Source organism: Typopeltis vanoorti, chromosome 22, assembly GCF_054136105.1.
Source record: "Typopeltis vanoorti isolate ZY-2024b chromosome 22, IOZ_Tvanoo_1.0, whole genome shotgun sequence".
NCBI classification, from domain to species: domain Eukaryota; kingdom Metazoa; phylum Arthropoda; class Arachnida; order Uropygi; family Thelyphonidae; genus Typopeltis; species Typopeltis vanoorti.
This window is the reverse complement of record NC_143570.1, coordinates 81,078,283-81,098,314: the sequence shown is the minus strand read 5'-3', so window position 1 is coordinate 81,098,314 and position 20,032 is coordinate 81,078,283. Positions and strand designations below refer to the sequence as shown.

General features: G+C 36.6%; 1 protein-coding gene across 2 annotated transcripts in view; it reads right to left on the bottom strand.

Moving 5' to 3' along the window:
• IA-2 (tyrosine phosphatase IA-2) overlaps positions 1-20,032 on the bottom strand; it is a 392,148-nt gene that overhangs the window by 239,554 nt on the left and 132,562 nt on the right. The gene's annotated exons all lie outside the window — the stretch shown is intronic.

The following is a 20,032-nucleotide window of genomic DNA, read 5'->3' as shown; positions in this document are numbered from 1 at the left end:
CGAGTGGCACGCCAAAAAATCATTCCGCTCTCCTCCACTTTTTTTATTTAAAAGAATTGAAATTTCAAACTGAAAAATTTAGTTCTAATTCCTGTTTTACTGAGCTAATTTTATAATACCCTTGATGGATTAAAAACTACACTCAAATTTGTAACAAACTGAACTAACGTTGACTTTTGCTGGCTGCAGAGAAGTCAACTAGCCACTTCATCCAAACAAGAGGTTTGATTTGGATTGGTTGTAATTATGACCCAAGTAGCTGAGACTGATGCCAGTGTATTATGCACATTAATTATTAAATACTTACTTGAAAAAAATCAACTGAATATAACAGCTGTTAAGCTAAACAACGGGGAGAGGCAAGAAAAAGGGCCCGAGGAAGGTGTTTTCAATTTAGGATCGAATCAATACAAAGTAAATTATTGAAATTTGCAACAACGGATATTTTTGAGGCAGCGAGGTCTATCAATTGCTTCTCTGTGACAGCCGGTTTGTTCAGTTTCTGTAAAACTCGAATTTTGTTGAGAAGAAAAACCTTTCAGCCACAACCAGAAAACAAAATCGACTTAGGTTAAGCAGATTTTTTTTTTCATTGAGAGAAAATGCAAAATTAGAACTGAAGTATTTGCTGCCAAACAGAATATCATTTCTCGGTGTGAGATATATGTTGGTGTCGGGTAGGACAATGACTGGATTATCAACTTTAGTTTCTTTACATATTAAGGAAATGATTATGAAGTAGAAAAGTAGGCAAAATGGTAATGAAATCATATCACACTTAAGTATGACTCCAAGGCGATGATCAATTTGTTGGATTCAGGACGATTTTACAGATGTGCAGTTCATATGGAGACAAACCGAATGAAGGTATTTAAAATTAAGTCGCTCTCTCTCTCCTACTTTTATCTGGCTGTTAGGTGTGGATTTCAAAAGAAATTTGGTAGAACGTAGAGTTCAAACACTGTAATGAAACAGGTTTAATCGTATTGGGAAAATGCAAGATAAGATAACCCAAACAACTGAATAGTTTCCGAACCCACTGATAATGTTATATAGTCTTTAGTGGCTTGCTGTACCAAGAGTTTTAAAATTCATATCAAGCCAATTGTAAACAAATCTTAAAATGGGAACAATCAGTAGATCGTAACACGGTTCGCATGCTATAAAAATCAAATTTGGTTTAGTTTATAGTAAATCGCTTTTAGGATTTGCTTCGTTGCAATTTTGTATCCAATTGCTTTGAAATCAGCCTTTACAGACGTTTATGGAACTACGCGTCAGTGATAGCGTTGACACCATCAAGTGACGATTCTGGCAGAAGTCTCACCTTCAACTGCACTTACTTCGTGTGCCTTTTTTGGGGGGCCCGGCTTCTAACTGGTTGTTTGCTACTTCACGGTTGCATTATTTATAAACTATTACACTGTATGCGCACACACTAACTGGACATGACATGTTCGTTCTCTAAAAGTTCGAACTGTTATTTACATATGTCGTTCGTCTTTAGGTGAGAGATGAATTTCATTACAAAGTGCGAAACCATCACCCTTACTGGAGGCCTGAAGTGGCTTGGAGAAAAGTTCATGTTTGGCGTCCAGAATAAGGTTTCCAGGCTATGTGAAATATAACTAAAAATATAAGATGAATAAAGAAAGTTATTTTCCCCTCTTAAATTTATGTTTCTTGATTCTTATTGTTGTATGAAATTTCTGATATTTGTTGAGACGTTAACGCAATTAAAATTTGTCCGCATCACCTAAGATAATTACTCTGTATCGGGTTTGTATCTAAATCTTCGTTTATGAATGTAATTCGCATGTTAAATCATTACTCATCTTCACACTTTAAAATAAGACGGAAATAATTAAACGTCGTGTTCTTCTCCGACAGATTCGGTATTTGAATTAAAGTTCGTCAATTATAAACAGTTGCACTTTAAAGAAAAGGATTTACTGTAATCCTTTAATTTGATTTTATCGTGCCTACACTCCTTTCTCTTCATCCCTCTTTTTCTTCTCTTCCAAGTTTAACAACTGCTTGCTACAAAGGTGTTTTAAATTCTCGGTTATGTCTTGATCCATGGGCTGGAGCCTTGTAGCAAGGGGACGAGATACAATATCGAGATACAGGTAATCCCACTGTCTGTGTAATGGCGTTATACAGCAGTGAAGGTTTACTGCTATAGCCTAATGTGGACTGTGTTTTAACCACAGAAACAACCCTTAAAGAATATTTCAGAAACAGCAAATAAAGCACGCACTGAAGGAATATTTTCGCAACGAAATTACATTTTATGACCTAAAAATATGCAGTCATTTAAATTTTAATTTGTCGAAATATAAATTAATAAAGCATAAATACTTACGGAGAAGACATTTGTCAAAGCTAAGTTGCTATTCCAAGATAAACTCGAAAGAGATATTTCCTAATATTCAGCATCTTTCCATTAAACGTTGAGTCAACTCAAGACAACAATTAGCTTGATGAATATTCAATGTGTTATTAAAGTACTTAATATTTAGTTGGTTATGACAAAAAATAAAATTCATTGCACAATGGCCATCGTATTGCACAAGACATGGAACATACACACACACACAGGCAGTGTGAAATCCTATACCCAATTTCATTTCGTGTAGGATTTCGCATTTCTCGTACAAGCTGGCGAAACCACAACAGAAATGACTATTTCCCTAAATCGCCCTTGAACGCACTGTTTCAAACATGAGATTTAAAGGCACAGAAATGTAGAACATCGAAATGCTGAATACCCCACAGCAAAATGTAATAAACTTTTGCAGACAAGATCGGATTGCTCTTGATGATATTAGAACTGTGGAGGGAGAGAGGGTGGGGGGGATAGGAATCCGTATACGAAGCGCCGTAAGCCAGTGTGAATTGCAAGACTGCTACCGACACAGCGAGAGATGGAGGCGGCAACTTTCCGCTATGCAAAATAGCTAGTTTAGTGCAGAAAAGATTTCAGGAACTTCCACAGTCGGCATATTTGAAAAGTAGATGGAGAAATTTAAAAAGGCACGTCAAGATATTCCAGGCAGGTCGGTCTGCTTTGGAAAAGAGGAGTAAAGAATATAAAAAGGGGTTACAAGAAAAGGGAAACGCAAAGTACGTGAAATAATGAAAAAGGGATGTAATTAAAATCTTGAATTCATTGCGGGATGGCAAGGAAGTGCAACACAACATAGCGATACTCATGTACCTATGATGTATAAAATAAAGACATGTTGCAATTGCACATGTATAATCACTCGCACCGAAATGAAACATTTAAATACAAATTTAACCCTAAACCTACTCACAGGGGGGGGTTCATAAAACCCCACAGAAGGGAAAAGAATGCTTTACATTCTGATAGTCGACAGAATTCTACGAAATTATTTAAATATTCGAGTGTGTACTGTGAAACCGAGTAGATCGGGCCCTTATTTGTGTAATTAGGTATTTGATAAATGCCTAATCATTTAAGATATTTGGTTACTCATAATCGTGAATAATTCAACCGATTGGAATAGCATCTCCAGTCTATTAGAGTAACATTTACCGAATGTGAATTATCACGGGATTGGTCAAATGCCACGATGTTGATTGAATCTAGACAGAAATTTATACTGCTTAAAGAGCTAAATGGTCAGATATCGTGTTTGGCATTCTTTAATTTGGAAATAGACTACTGAAAGGAAAATGGTGACTCCTGAACTGCAGAACAGCTATCACACCTCAATACTCACTAACTGAAAATATGTATATGGAAGACAGAAACTTACTTCTACTAGCTCCTATCAGAGAGTGCCTCGAAGAACATTTCTAAATTGATTCAGTTCTTCATTACGTTTATTAGTTGAGTTCATAAAGATTGTCAAAGTTTCATTAACGAAATAATGGCCATTGCCAGTCTGAGATTAGACACATTTATACATCTAAATGTGGAATTGTAAGGATGTTTCAATTATATATAAAAATTCCTTGACATATACAAGTATAATATGCTGAAAGGTGGCATGTGAATTGGTTCAAGCCGCGTATTCTTAACAAAAATTGATGTTATTTTAACAATGCGTACCTATGATATTTGAATAGAATATTACAAATATGTCCTCAAAACAGTTTGTAATAAGATTATTATCAACTAACTGTTTTTTAGTTGCATAGCCTGACACTGTTAGATTCGTGCATCTTATCCTTGTGCGAATACTCCAGGAATGAAAAAAAAAGCAAATAAAATAAAAAAAAATGCCAACAACGAGTTGCGACGAGATCCAGCAAAAAATATGTTTCCTTGTTCCTACGAGATAAAACTGAAATCAAAGAAGGAAATGCCACAAACATCGATTCTTAACTCGAGAAGTATTCGATATAATGGGAGGAGAAGAAAAAAAAACTTTCAGCAAATAGCAGGGAGAAACAATAGAAACAGTGTCCTTAACGAATAAATGAATATTAATTAAAGCGAAAATTTACATTTGTATAAAGCCGAGGTGAGCTTTGGTGCGAATATGCAATAACAATACCACACCGTCTATCCACACACGAAACAGTGGGCACAATGGGCTCGAGGAATGTGGAGACTGTTCTGGTCTAGGGAAGAGAAAACAATGAGATAATAAGCTGCAGGGAAAAATTGTGTGGTTAATAACAAAGGAATACAGATTTCAAATTACTTACTTCGCTGGTGCAGAAGTCCTAGAATCTTAGTGAATGGGAGATCATCGCTAGGAGGTAAATGACTTAAGTTGCGTAATTTTTATTCAGTGGAAACTAATTTCTTAAAAGCAAATACGAAACACTACTTAAGAAATTGGGAAGGAGAAAAGTGCGAATAGAAAAAGGAATGATAGAAAACAATGAAAGATCGCCCGTTTCACCTTATGATAGCTTATTAGTTAAGATGTGCAAAGATGCACGAAGAAATTTCGTGGGAAAAACATTTAAATGAGAAAATAGAGGTCCTTTTTTTTAAAAAAAAAAAATGTTTTTCTCCCTTAAGCTGCATAATTTTATTGCATTTTAAATGCAACTGTTCAGTATTGATTAAGAAGTTATTTAGTGAATAGCAAGTTCGCATCTTTATTAAAAATTATGAATACAAATCGACAAGAAAAGAAATAATAGTTTATTAAATCAATACATTACTTTCACGCTTCGGTTCTGCACTCATCTTTGTCTCCTTTTGTGTATCCCCGAAATACCACACTTTAATTTTTACATTAAAATGCTGATCAAACTTGAAAGGCGGACATAATAAAAAGAAGAAAAATACATGGTGGAAAATATTGAATCTACGCCCAATACATTTGCCAATTCAGATTTTACTCCTTCATTCCCATGAAAAGAATTCCACAAGCATCTGACTTAATCATCAATCTCTCGCGCTTGCAAGCGTCCCTGTTGCTCGTGGCTTCGAAAACCAGTAGGGAAATTACGCTTTAACAAATCTTCCCCCCTACCCCCTGCTCTCCCTACCCTCCACGGGCGTCGAAATTGAAGTGTTGAGCAGATGTTATTCTGTAATACTGAAATCTGATTTGGATCTGCGTCAGTGACTCCAGCAGTGATCACCAGATGGAGCTGCAGATGTGGAAATTTTATTTCGACTTTTTTTTCCGCTGATAATTTAAACCTTTCTAATATTGGCGTCGATGAAAGATGTATACTTCTCGCAACTTGTCCTCCCGGCTTGTTGGGCGATACATATTGTTGCAGCTGAGTGTGAGGGGAGGGGTAGGGGGGGCCGTGTGTTGCAAGGAAAGAGTGCCACAATACAGCCGCGTCCATTTTCATTGAGAGGGGAGAGAGGATGGAAAATGGATGTGCCGGTGTCATCCGTTCTTGAAGTACAAAAGATATTTCCCTTGTTATTAAATGGATAAAAACACATGGCTATTATCGGTGAAGAATAGATTTGTTTGCTATCTTGAAAAAACAAAAACAATAGCAAGAACAAAAACAAAATAAGCTTGGATGCTTAAATACAACACATTCTTCACTACAGTCTAAATAAGAGAACTGATTGTTTTCATGTACATTATAAACAGATTACGTCCAGCTAAAAAAATGGAAGTATGGAATTGTAATAGTTTTCTGTGGGATAAAAATAAACCAGAATAGATACAGTCTCCCATGAATTCGATGAGCAGATTATAAGTACATTCTATATTTTTATAACAAGGTCAATAAACTCAAACGAACAAATGTTTAGTATAAAGATATCCAGCGCAATTTTGAGAACCCCGAGTACGTGGATATAAACGTGCATACAAATCTAATTAGCCATCTTACTGACAATACTGAATAGAAGAATCATGATGGCTAGCTTTCGTTACGGCAGGTGCTGTGTTTTCGAAATCTCTACCCATGTGGAGAACAAAAGAGAAAAAAAAACGACTGTTGAAAATCACCTACAATATTATACATATTCTTTTCCGGTGGTGTGCACAGATCACAAAGTTCATCACAGAACTATCTCAATTTTAATTCGAGACAGTTGTGTACACCTCTTCGGCCAGAAAGGCCGCTCCTTGATCCAATAGATAACTTACCCACCCGATCTCTTCTTCCCCTACAAACTCAAGCATTCATTACTGAGCTTTACACCCCTCCTCCCATATACACAAGAAGAGCATCACAAAACAAAATGGACTTTGCTGTCACTACAGGAAAAATTATAAATAACCTTGTTAAAAGCCACAGACTAATTTTTTCAAGACTTGAAATGGAGTGACAACTTTATAATTTCTCCAATTCGCAGAAATATTCCAAAAGTTAAACCATAAATCCAAAAAATATTTGCCAGAAGGTGTTTTCGCTTTTCACAAAGATGTTCAAAACCGACCAACAGTGCACAGAAATGTACGTGAAATGAGCAGATTCAGCAAAATAAATAAATATTTATCGAAGTAATGTGGGACAATAGGAAGTGCATAGAATATAAAACAAACATACAAGGGGTGGGTATGAATTGCATAATACAAAAAAGTGAAACGCCAAAACTAATATAGTCCATCTTTTTGAAACTAGGGAATGTGATAATCGATGCGGGTATTATACTTTTTACCCCCTTCAATCCCCCCAAAATACACTATCAGATGTAAGGAATGTAAACAAAATAGGCAAAACTATCGCCAGCTTATAAATAATTATAAAATTCTAGAATAGTGCAAACAAAATTATAAAGTTTCGCAGAGGATTGAAATGCTGTTTGAAAAACAATCCCAAAAACTCCAGAATGCAGGATAGGGGAGATTACAACTGCAGTACTAGAAAACAATTACAAACACTACAAGCGATGCTATGTAAAAGCACATTCATTAAGCTTCTGTTATACAAGAAAACAAAAAAGTGAATTGATGCTTTAAAGAGGCTAGAAGGTTAGTTGAAACAAACTCATTAACGGACCTCGACAACGTGCACAAAACCCTCAGCATATTAATCTTAACAGCAATGAGACATCTCTTTTCACAACCGGTTTCATCTTTCTATCAATCCACAATCGCATCTTGTAGTTGCAATAATTCATACAATATGTGAAGCATGAAACCCTGAATTGCGAGATATATCAATGCAGTTATTACAGCACCAACAGAACGAACCGCAAGCAACAAAATCGGAGGTATATACTATCCTACATGTGGAAAGTTGCTATGGGCTTTTCTGTGGGTGGGATATTTGCCGCTACTAAAACTCGAATATCATTGAGTGAACTGTTGAATAATCTTCCGTGACTTGTGTATACAGATATCGCTTGTTAGCAAAAGCATGATTGAAGCAGGTTTTGCCCAACGAAGACGGATTAAAGCGGTGCTATCCAGTTGTTCGATTCGCTATCAGACATGCAAAAATGAATCAAGACGCATGAGATGAGTTTCCTATCAGTTTGCATATTTTATTAATTCTGCGAAGAGCGGATCTTTTGTCTCCTAAAATATAAATGTGACTCAAGAAATGTAAAATAAAAAAAAATGAAGTTATTTCTTTTTTACGAAAACCTTTTTGTCCATTAACAAAATTCCTCTGTGCTATATTCCTTTTTCTGAGACTGAAAACTTTCAATCAAGCTCATCTAAAGCAACCTGCCGAACATATGTGCACAATCCTCCTGTGGGATGTCTTGACTTATTGATGCATTTTAACCTGAAGCTCTTCACAATTTTCTAGTTAAATTGCCTCTAAAAGCATGTCCTGAAACTTGCTAACCCGGATGTTTGATTTTTTTATATTTTATTTCTTTTTTTCTATTCATTCCGCTTTCGGGTCGCAGCATCACAGTGTCCCGGTTGCCCTTTGGAAAAGCAGAAAGTAAAGGGTAAACATTATTTTCAACTTAATTCAATTAATTTGAAATGCGGGTAGACGACAGCAAGCAGTTGCTTCCAGTTGAAAGTGCAATGCCTAAGAGGAACGGGAAGAGCTGCTTTGAGAGAGAGAGAAGGAAGAAAAATAGATGGATAGCTAAGTCGGGAACATAAAACCTGCCGGTAGCTGTGTTGACTGAGAGAAGTCTGACGTTCATTACGATGATGGCGGAAAGGGTGATATTCCAAGTTCCGACATTCAACACGGCAAAGTAGCGGAAAGAGAAACAGAACGATAGACTCAGAGACTGAGGCCGAACTGCAAAAACTAATATTCGGAAGCAATCCTTTCCAGAAAGGGATCAGAGAGAATCCTAATTACATCAACTTGTTACTGACTTCGAAATGTACTAGAGAGCGAGATGCGTGAATAATAACTCAACAAACAGATTGAGTAAATTCTTGTCTCTACTAAGAAAATCATTCGGTGAGTTCAGGAGTTCTTAAGAGACTTATATGTTCGAGCTTCTCTTTCACTATACTTCTCCAAGGCTGTTTGTTTGTTTTAGATACATCGTAAAGAGCAATTTCTAAATGCTTGTTGTCCAATAACTGAAAAGTGGACATACCGCTGTTAGTATTTGTTAGGAGATGACCTAGTTGAATTTTAAAACAATGTTACTCAAATTAGGGGGGGGGAGAGAGGAACTGAAGGTTATTTGTCAGCATTTTATTTTACTCACACTACTGTTATTAATATTTCTGAATATGCAAATGAATTCTAATCTCCAGTGTTTAATTTTTTCCCGGAAGGTGACGATACTGTATTGGCTGTTACAGCATTCCAAACATGGTGTCTTTCTTATCTATGTCCGAGTTCGGACATAGATAAGAATATAATCGCATAACAATAATCCAGTTTGTTATGCGATTTTTGGCGCATATGTCGAGAGAGCAATAAAGGACCTTTACGCCCTGGAAATCGAAGTGCTATTCAACTAAAACAAAGAAAACTATGATTTTTGAAACAGTTATAAAGGTCTGTGCTATGCATGAGCTTTAATGTTCATATATAAAAGGTATTTGTGATCAGAAAGACGTTCTGTACTTTTGGGTTGGCTTCGTGTTCGAGTTAAATATCAACCACTGCTTCTAAGGTTCGTTTGATATGTGTTGGAACAACTGGCAGTCAATCGTTGCAAAAAATTAAAGATGCGACAGATAATACACGTGCACTGGAGAATGTTGCAAATGACAGAGGCCAAATAACGTTTATGTGCAGGGGCGGTGGTGCATAGGCACTGCGGAACTGCAGCACCCCAAATTTTTCTCGATATACAAATATATTTATTTATATTTGCTTGTAATATTTAATTTCATCAACAATCCTATACAATTCTCTTATTTTGTATAAAAAGATACTAAACAATATTTTTTTTAATTTTTACCATAATTGATATTTTATCCAAACATGTATACACTGTACTTGCAGTGTGTATGTATATTTCGAAAGTTACAGTACCCCCACGATTTTAAGCCACGGGCCGCCGCTGTTTTATGTGTAGCATTAATACATCGAATTGATCATCTAAGAGCAGTTGGGGTTCATCTGATGAACAGAAAATTTCCTACATCAAATTAAACTGAAGTAGTTCGAAATTTGGAAGTTTTTAGGTAGCAGACAATTTTCATCCTCCACTTCCCCAGGGTTTGAGATTATTTCCATCCGAATTGGAATCCAAAAATAGTGGCCTGAAATATGTTGCACTTTTGTCTCTTGAATGGAGTTTCCGAAGTCGGCTTACCCAGGGCACTCTGTTAAAATAATAATGCCTCTCTGCAAATATAAACTGATTCACGCAGTTGAAAAGTACGACGATCTTCATTTAGTGAAGCATCAGTGTGGTTAATTCAGCAGTAAAGGGTCTTCACTCTGTGATAATGATCACCTAAGAGTTATTTTAACCATCTTTCGTTCCATAACATCTGAAATTGTGATATGTGGAAACTACTAAACCTACACAGTAGCTTCATTTAATACAAAAACAATTTGTATTAAACCTTTACCAAACGTTTGACATGATGTTCCGTGCATCATATTTAGTTTTACCTACGTTATATTAAATTATGATTCCTTCGTTATAACAATTCTCAGTAGTATACTTAATAGAATTTCGTGCACGAGAGGTTCAGAACCCCGGTAAGAATGGGTACCATACTAAATGTGAACCATGCTCAAAAGATTTCATTTTTGCGACTTATTTGATTTGCCAGTCCTAACCAAATAAAAAATAGCATCGTATATTGCTTATTATAAGCATTTTATACTCTCGTTCCAAAAAGAAACCGAACTTTTCGAAAATAGAAGAAACTAGTGGCGCCACCTGTTGTATCTTTTTGTTATCGAAAGCGCCAACCTTCATTAGTGTTGTGTCAACTGTTTATGACATTTGTTTCATTTGAAGCCGAGTTATAGTGCCAAGAATGACAGCGTGTTTTGACGAACGGTCGGAAAATGAGTTTCAAACAGACTGCGATTGACTTTTGTGTTAAACTTGGTAAACGTTTTACCGAAATGCATCAAATGCTTCAAAAAACATACGGTGATGAGTGGTTTAAGCGATTTCAAAGTGGTCGTGAGACGCTTGAGGACGACGAAAAGCCGGGCACTCCAAAAACTGGACTGAGCGAAGTTATCAAAAAAGTGCGTGATTGCAATAAACAAAACCCAAACTCGTCCGTGAGATTGATTGAAGATGAATTGGGGATTCCAAAATCAACTGTGTACAACATTTTGACCGAGTTTGGGCCTTTGTAAATTGAATTCGCGATTTGTTCTCCACAAGTTGACCGACGACCAAAAAAATGTATCGAATTGAACACTGCAAGGGGCCTCATTAAAACCGCTCGTAAGGACTCAAACTTCCTTCAAATGATCGTTACTGGTGACGAAACGTGGTGTTTTGAGTATGAGCCTGAAACAAAGCGCCAGAGTGCTGAGTGGAGACCACCAGAAGAGGGACATCAGAAAAAAAAGTCGCTTGGAGAAGTCAAAAGTAAAGACAATGCTGATTTGTTTCTACGATTCCAAGGGCATTATCCACAAAGAATTCGTTCCGCCTACCCAAACGGTTAATGGTGAATTTTATCTCGAAGTTTCGGAACAATTGATAGCGAGAATTCGTCGCGTTGCATGAATATCGTGACGACTAACTACCGTTCGTCAAAACACGCTGTCACTCTTGGCACTATAACTCGGCTTCTAATGAAACAAATATCATAAACAGTTGACGCAACACTAATGAAGGTTACCGCTTTCGACAACAAAAAGATGCAACAGGTGGCGCCACTAGTTTCTTCTATTTTCGAAAAGTTCGGTTTCTTTTTGGACAGAGGGTGTATGTTATTATTACGAGCAGTATCCACAGAAATGTATAACTTTTGAGATGTTAGCATTCTTTGAGCAATTTCAACTTCATTCTTTTCTGACATGAACGCAACTAGTAACACAGTGAATGGTGGTTACTGTTGACGAGGTTATTCGCTGTTGGATTAAAACGGGTCTCGCGTGGAGACACATTTGTTCTCGTATTTTTATGCTAACTGTCACAAGATTTTGCGTGTTGAGCAAGTAAGTTGTTCCACGTTACCTTAAACTACTGTCCCTTATTCATTGCACACTCCTTGACGTCATATAATACTAGCAGAATTTCGTTGCATTTGAAACTCTTTGGTTGAGTTGCTATTTTTGTTTATTTCCGGTAATTATTCTACTGTTAGTACTCCGAAAACACGACAGGACGAGGAGCGGGAAAGAATTATTTTCATCTCAAATGCGACTACTGAACTTTTTTTTTTTATGCACACGTAACAGAGCGCGCGCCACCACTGGGGTACGTACAAAGCTAGAGAGGAGGAGGATGTCAGTCTCCATTTTGCGCCTTATCCAGCGTGACGGAAAAGATGTATTAAATGCAGACAGTTCCGGCTTTGTTATTACTGCAAATGTGTTGCGTATAAACAAAAAAAAAAAAAAAAGAGAGAACGACAAGGAATCGGCAAGACTGTGAGTTCTGTAAAGAAATAACTATAAGAGAGTGGGGAGGAAAAGGTTCCCCAGTGTTCGCTTTTTCTGTAAAGCCTGCTGAGGTATCACACAGTGAATATCGTAGCGTGCATGAGTATTCTTTTTCGTTTAAACAAAGAAATACTCTTGGAAAAAGTGGTGGGGGACACAAGAGGGAAAGCAAATAAAATATACGAGGGACGAACTTGGATTTTAAGAAAGAATATTGAATTCAGACATTTTTTTTTCCCCATTTCGATTTCATTGAAACCGTCGCCTTGTATCTGTTATGGATCTCGCTTACTGTCACATTTCTGTCGCCCCCCCCCCCGTGTTTATTCTGGTGCATTAAAACCAATGTTGTTGGCCTTTCAGTAAAGCTCTGGTGTCTCTTGTAATTTAGTGAACGCGATTACTGAGCTTTTAAGTTTTATTTTCTCTTCAGTCGATGTCTGCCTGATTGAATAAGGGAAACGAGAATCGAGTTGCATGCTCATAATAAATTATTCTTAACAAGGAATGCTTTGCTTAGCCACTCTGTGCATCTGTTATATAACTAACATGACTTATCGAGTGATTTTACTGTTTTTTTTTCCTCCTCCTTAAAGTTAAGTTAGGTGACTGTGTTCCTGCGTGAGTAACTGTATCGATTTTACATTTACAATTAAATTAATTATCAATTTATTAATAGTTATAGCAAAAGATATATCAATGTCCCCATCGTCTGATAAGGGAATACATCTTAACTATTCAGTTAATTTGTTATCTAATAAGGCTGAATCTCTTGCTGTCATCGACGCACCTTAATCACAATTATAGTTGAATTTAATTATTCAAAGATCAAGTCTTCTCTTTTTATTCAAATTCAGTCTTAAAAATTATCCTATTCGCAAATTCTTATCAACCAATGTTTTCATTGGTCTCTAATAGCATTTCCCTTGACACCTTTCTGGATTCGAAATTTTTAATTCATTTACGCTTCGAATGTTCCACCAAATTCCATGCTTCCGATTCTACTAGAAGGTTACAACTTTGTAGTAGTTGAAATCTTTATGTAGCTCAGAATGTATTCTTTTCCAATATATACATGTTTCATTCTTTGTTTGGAATAAAGAATCTCTCATAATTATGTTTCACAAGTCACTTCGTACAAAAAAAAACCCAATAAGTGCACAAATAAAAAAAAATTCACAAATACTCGACAATGAAGTCGAGCACAATGATCTCAGTTATGTTTGAGTGTTTTTAATTCGACATCTTTCCAACATTATTAGTTGAAATAGAACAGCGAAATGTCGACGTAATTTACTCCACTTGTAGAATTAATAAAAGGAATAAGGAACCATGTGAATAACGTTGCCTATCTTTTATTAATGAGTGCTTATTTCCAGTTGCTGCATCAAGCAGGCTATCAGGACCAGGGCCGGCCATCTCGGGGGTGCAGTGGGTGCAATGCACCCGGACCACACGATCGAGTGGGCATAGTCGGTACACATTTGCGGAAACGTATGATATTTCGAATGTGGTTTTTTTTGTTGTTGTTTTGTTTTCCTGTGCCAAAATCATTTGCAGGTAAGAGGTTTTACAATACGTTTATTTCGAATCCTTTAATTTTTACCTTTGAAAAATATTTTAGGGTCCCAAAAGGTTTCTTGCACCCAGGCCCCTTTATAGAGAAGGTCGGTCCTGATCAGGACTAATGAGAGTCCATGCTGTACCAACTGTTCATATTTACAAATCACAAGAACACGTGGAGTTAGAGTATTGTTTCCATTTTTATCACTGCGATGAAGCATTATTTAATCCCGAGATTTGACTGCACGCATTAAACAGTTATTCACGTAAATGAATCCAACAATGGACTATTTGCTGTTTACTAAGCAATTGACAAAAAAACATCAAGCACATTATTAATAATGCAAAGGACGAATTAGGGCTTCTATTGTAAGCTAACGTTTTTGTTGTCAGATTTTGACAATCACGAGAAGCTATTATTTCACTTCCACTGCATTACAGTCTTATTTGACTTATAATAAGGGACCTGCAAAGCACAGTTAAATAAGACTGCGATGCAAAATGGGTATCAACGAAATATTTGAAATATTTAAAAGTTTTAGCACTCTACTTGTAAATATTTAGCCATAATTTATGTCCTCGCAAACGAACGTTCCTATCGCGCACCGTCTTCGACCTAACCCCTCCTTACAACCTAATTCCCGTTGTTTTCATGCTTACATGTTTCCTTTGACATAATGGATAAAAGAGGCTTAAGACACTGGCCACATGCACGGCGTCAGGAAAATTACATTAATCTGTAACAAAGTAATACGAGCGTAGGGAAGGCTCGGGGTCCTCTTCCTAATAAAAACGTTCGACGCCCATAAATAAATAATATGAAAGTCTCCTCTGGAGTTTTATAGCGCGCGTGCGAGAATTATTCTCGCTTATTTATATTTATGACTTAAGTCTCGACTGCGATGGTTATTTTTCGTAATGTAGTCACGAGGTATCTTTGGAGTCCGCAAGTTTTCGTCGGTGTACTTGCTCCCAAAATAAAACAAAGTCTTGTTTTTTTTTTGGTTGTAATTAAAGCGTGAAGCTGAGTGAACACGTCATTAACGATTACTGTAGTTTTCATTATTCAAATTTTCTTTATTGATATCTGATGATGATGGCAGCTGAAAGTCGAAACATAGCCATTCTCTCCCTAATGTGTTCTTAAGAGAGTTTGTCGTCTTACCAAAAATGGATATTTGGATTAAGTCTCATTAGTCTTAGAACAGGGTTGTCGAATTTTGGCCCAGTTCATGATTCGAAGGAATGTCACCACGCATATCATTAATGATCCTTTCACGTTCATTCTATCCTTATCCAGATTAGTACGTGTGGTGATAATCTGAGGATGCACAGTTCGTAACGAAGAGAAGCTTATTTGTCTTAAAAGAAACTATATAAATCTCTTTAATGAGGAAGATTAGAGTATCAGGCTTACGACAGATTACATCATCATGGGCTCAAGCAATCATAATGCTAGCCAACTTAGTAAACATTGCCAGGCAGACCTCTTCTATGGCTGCTTCTTCCAAACAGCAAATCCCAGTCTGTAGGAAGTTAGTGCAGTTGTTCCAGGTTTCTAACTTCAGAAAAATTTAAAAAAGAAGTCAGGACTATTATTGTGAATGTGTTTTGACATTCGTTTAAGTATCACCGCGTGCAAACTTTGTAAGCCAACCCTTCGATCAACTTCAGGTGTTGCTTTTTTGTAATCATTTTGATTCTTAACAAGCAACGAATGTGCATTAATAAAATATTGCCATATCTATGACTTAATAATACTGCAAAACATTTTAAAGACGTTCGAAGGGAAATCAGATTGTCAGTGGCAGGTTGCGTTATTCCTCTATATCTAATATTGCTGTTAGAACTCAGCAGGCAGTAGCAGCTCGTTATTCTGCTGATACATGTAAAATCCCACTGAAACTATTACGAGAATATAAGCTGTGATAATGTAAAAAAAGCATCTACAGCTAGATCATTATACATATATATACACACACACATAAACTAGGATACTTTCTTGTGAGTAAATCTGTTAAAATGGAAAATATGGAGAAATTATTACTCATGATTTCTCAGTGCTATGCAAATTACTTAATTCATTTGACTCTTGAAAAAAAATACTTTGACGTTAACTCACAATCTCTGAATTCGCAACTGTGGAATCATATCTAGTCAGAATATGGCTACTCTGATTTATTCTGGAAGCAACTGTTATCCGGACATTACCCTTTAATGAAAGAAACTCTGACCTCCCCCCCCCCCCCTCCCCAGTAAACACAGGAATGAACAGCAATCTGAAAGATGACAGGCTGACATCCTCCAGATGGTTTCCAGCATCTGGCAAATACCATCTTCACATATCTTCGTCTGAGTTTGCTGTCGACTGCACAGAACTCGAAGATAACCGACTGTCACCATAAATCCGATTAACGTAAAATAATTATAATTAATAAAAATAAGGCTTGAATAGTTTTGTATTAACTTTGCGACACTAGGTCTGCGAATAGAAGACAGACTTGTGGTTCCCAAACTGTGCTCTGCGATGCCTCGGGCGGTGAAGCGAACTATTACCCTAATTTTGTTTTCAAATGACTACTAAGTTTTTAGAACACATTTAATACGGGGTTTGAACCTGATTTAATGTTCGAATCCAGTTATTAGCTCGGACCTTATCCTAGTTTATACGATTCACTCAGTTCGAAAAAAAAAAATCAGTAAAATATACTATAGAACAAACAGGTATGTACTAGTTAGGATTAGAAAAATCCACTCTTATATAATACGCTTAGGAAATCCACTAAATCAGGGAGAAAAATATTGGCTGCTCACCGATTTCCGAGAGTGAACGAAAGAAAGTGTTGGAGGATTTGTTTATTACTTCAATAAAAAGAACTTGGGCTGAAACTTATAACTAACGTAGAAATTAGCCTTGGAAAGTAAACTGTGGCAAAATTGCTCAAAGACTGTTGGATAAAAATAAGCTCATGATAGTGGATTCTCCTTCTAGTCGTACTAAAAGATCTCAAACTGTGATTTTCTATTCCTGCAGTAGAGAATCCTTCATTAAGAAGTACTAAGAAAATCTTCAATGGGATGTTTTCACCAATCGGATGAATGTTGACATTTAAAAATTAAATGTAAACTGAAGAAATGAAGTGTCGTACTGGATGGATGGATTTGTTAACATGAAACTTAACTCCATTTGAAATGAAAAATTAGACATGTATCTCAAGGTCATCCTATTCATGCGTTTTAAAAACATTATTCTTCCTTAGTTTTAGTGAACTGTGTCATTATTTTAAACGTGTTGCACGGTTATTCTAACATTACTTTGGCTGTTTCTTTGCATTAATTAATTCTGATATTTCAGTGCATCGAAAGAGAAATACAAACTAAAGCGTTGTTGGATTTCACATATTTTATGCAATTCCCACCTGCGAAAGATTGTTAAATCCAAAGAACATTAGTACTGTGGGTGCGCTAAGAATTTCTCTTTTTTTTTTTTTTTTTTTTTTTTTAATAATTCTTACAGTTTTTGGTATTATTTATTCATTTTTACCTGATCTAGGAACCAAACGTGGAACTTTTTTCAAGCCTCAAATAAGTGAGTCGGTGGGCTCACACCGGATGATAAAATTCTTTATCCAAAATGACAATTAACATCCACGCTCACTGCAGAATTCGAACCGCAATCTGCGTTGGAGAGTAGATAAGCCAAACACTCGGCCATTCAAGTGGGCAGCAGACCACTAACAGAATTATGCACAACGTACGTTTTTTCCTGTGAACCGTTCTGAGGTTAAAAGGTCACGTTTCTTAAAGCATGAATATTTGAGAGTAGACACGGCGGTACGTGTCAACTACTCTCAAAGTCATAATTCGCGTTACAAATATATATCGCAGTACGTCTTCAAAAACGAGCTCAAATGCCTTCCCTAAAGCATATATTTATTCAACAGATGCTCTAGTAAGATATTAAGATAGGTATGCACAGGTGAGAATTTTAACACCTAAAGTACCCGAGGAAGACAACGCACTCCTATTAAAAAAAAAAAGTGTCAGTGGAATTATTTTAGCACCCACAATGACAAACAGGCTATCAGCGTTAAGATTATGTTCTCAAGAAATTCTTTTCTCCTTAAGATCTCGGATAACTGTTTTCATCGACAGCTTTTTTTCAGACAGTTTCCAAAACGCTTGTTGCGACTGAAGTCTGAACCGATTCCCCAGATAAAGAGGTTCACAACCAGCGAAGTGTGTATATAAACTTGTTGATTAATGCATGGGAATCGAATGTGCTTGGATATCCATCGTGTAGCAATGCCATCTGGTGCCAAAATTGTGATTTCAAAAAAAAACTACCTTAATCGGACTAGACAGCATACTTGGAAGATACGAACAGGAAACGAAAGATGAAAAAATAAAATGTATCTGAAAATGAAGACTGAAACATGTGTTTATTAATCTGATGTCCCTAAAATGTCTGAACTGCCGTATTACTTATATTAAGAGTCAAGGAATCTAGTTAGTCCAACAGGTGGCGCTCTACTATCTGTTGGGAGTTTTCCCACGTCCTAAACCACGGCATTTCACCCACCAGTTTCCCAGATTTGTTTCGTTCTCTATCTTCGACTCGAAAGTTACTTTTTCTTACACTTCCGAAGACGCCAAACATTTCGACGCAACGTTTTCCCTTGAAAGAAGAATTGATTTTCTTTGCAGTCAGCACGTGGATCAACGCCATTCTCCCTAGCTCAGTCCGGACCTCGTTTAACGTCGCCGTTACCGCCGGAGTAATTGGTATCTTGTCAGTGTGACCGGAAGAAAGAGACAAAGCGGTGGAGACGCCAGGAGGCCATGACACCTGGTCGTTCCCACAAGGGACGGTGCGTCTCCGATCGAAGCGATAGCATCTCGCACGCAAAAGGCCTGCTGTGGCACGAGACAATAGCCCCTCGTGGTAAAATAGGGCTACCTATAGACGGTTAGACACGACCCATTTGTCACAGGCGCTCGGACAAACGTTGGGGTGGAGGAATTTCACGTGGATTTGTAACGATGGACTGCTCGCGGATTACAGTTCAGTGAATATTCCGATGGATCCATCCTAAACAGAAGACAGGATTCCGTTGTGTGTCATTCGATGAGAGGCGTGACGTCAGGGTATTGTCTATGAAGTGAGGAACGAGCAAGCGCTCATGAATTAATGTCAACTGTTTTTTTTTTCGTTACTTTGCGATGTAATCTATAAGTGTGCATATCATAATTGTTCATGATTAAACAGAGACGAGAATATTGTTACTGTGCAATATTGAATCCCATTGCAAATAATTTTTCGTAACGTAAAAACATCTTTAGGCATGTTACCTATAAAAGATTTTGTTAAAAACCATCCGTGTTTAGGACCTTTAAATTCTTTTTGCAATTACTCAATAAAAAAGGATTTTTTATATTTTAATGTAATGCTATAAGAAACATTTGCAGACCTCTTTCACGATGTAAGTACTTAAAACTCTACGACGAAATTAATAGATCTAAGGATGAAGCTAAACATCACTATTGAGTATTCTGAAAATAGAATCGCAATTTTATAAGAAAAATAATGAATAATTATTTTTCTTATAAAATATTTACAATATGTTTATACAAATTCATTCTAGCACTTAGATGCCCTGCTAAAGTTGCATCAGAGAGCTCGTTCTAACGAGCAATTAGTACAGTATTCTATCCTCTTTTTTATTTAAATTATTACTATGCAGTCACAGCTGTTAGTTTAGATTGATAGTTGAACATCGACCTACTGATTAGCACCGATATCAGTATTCCGAATATATGAAAACTAAAGAACATTAGCACCGTTAGAAGACAAATACTTGAAAACAAATACTTAAAAATTGACTTTTTAGACAAATCGACTAAAAAGTCGATTTCGTGCAACTTCAAGATCTGCGAGAACCAAGGTGGCGTCACATCGGATGATAAAAATCATTTGTGATCCAAAGGCTATGTGCCACCCTCAATAATAACACTTTAAACATTTTAAAATTTCTCACTAATTGTTTAGTAACTTAGTACATGTCTTGCTTCTGTGGAAACG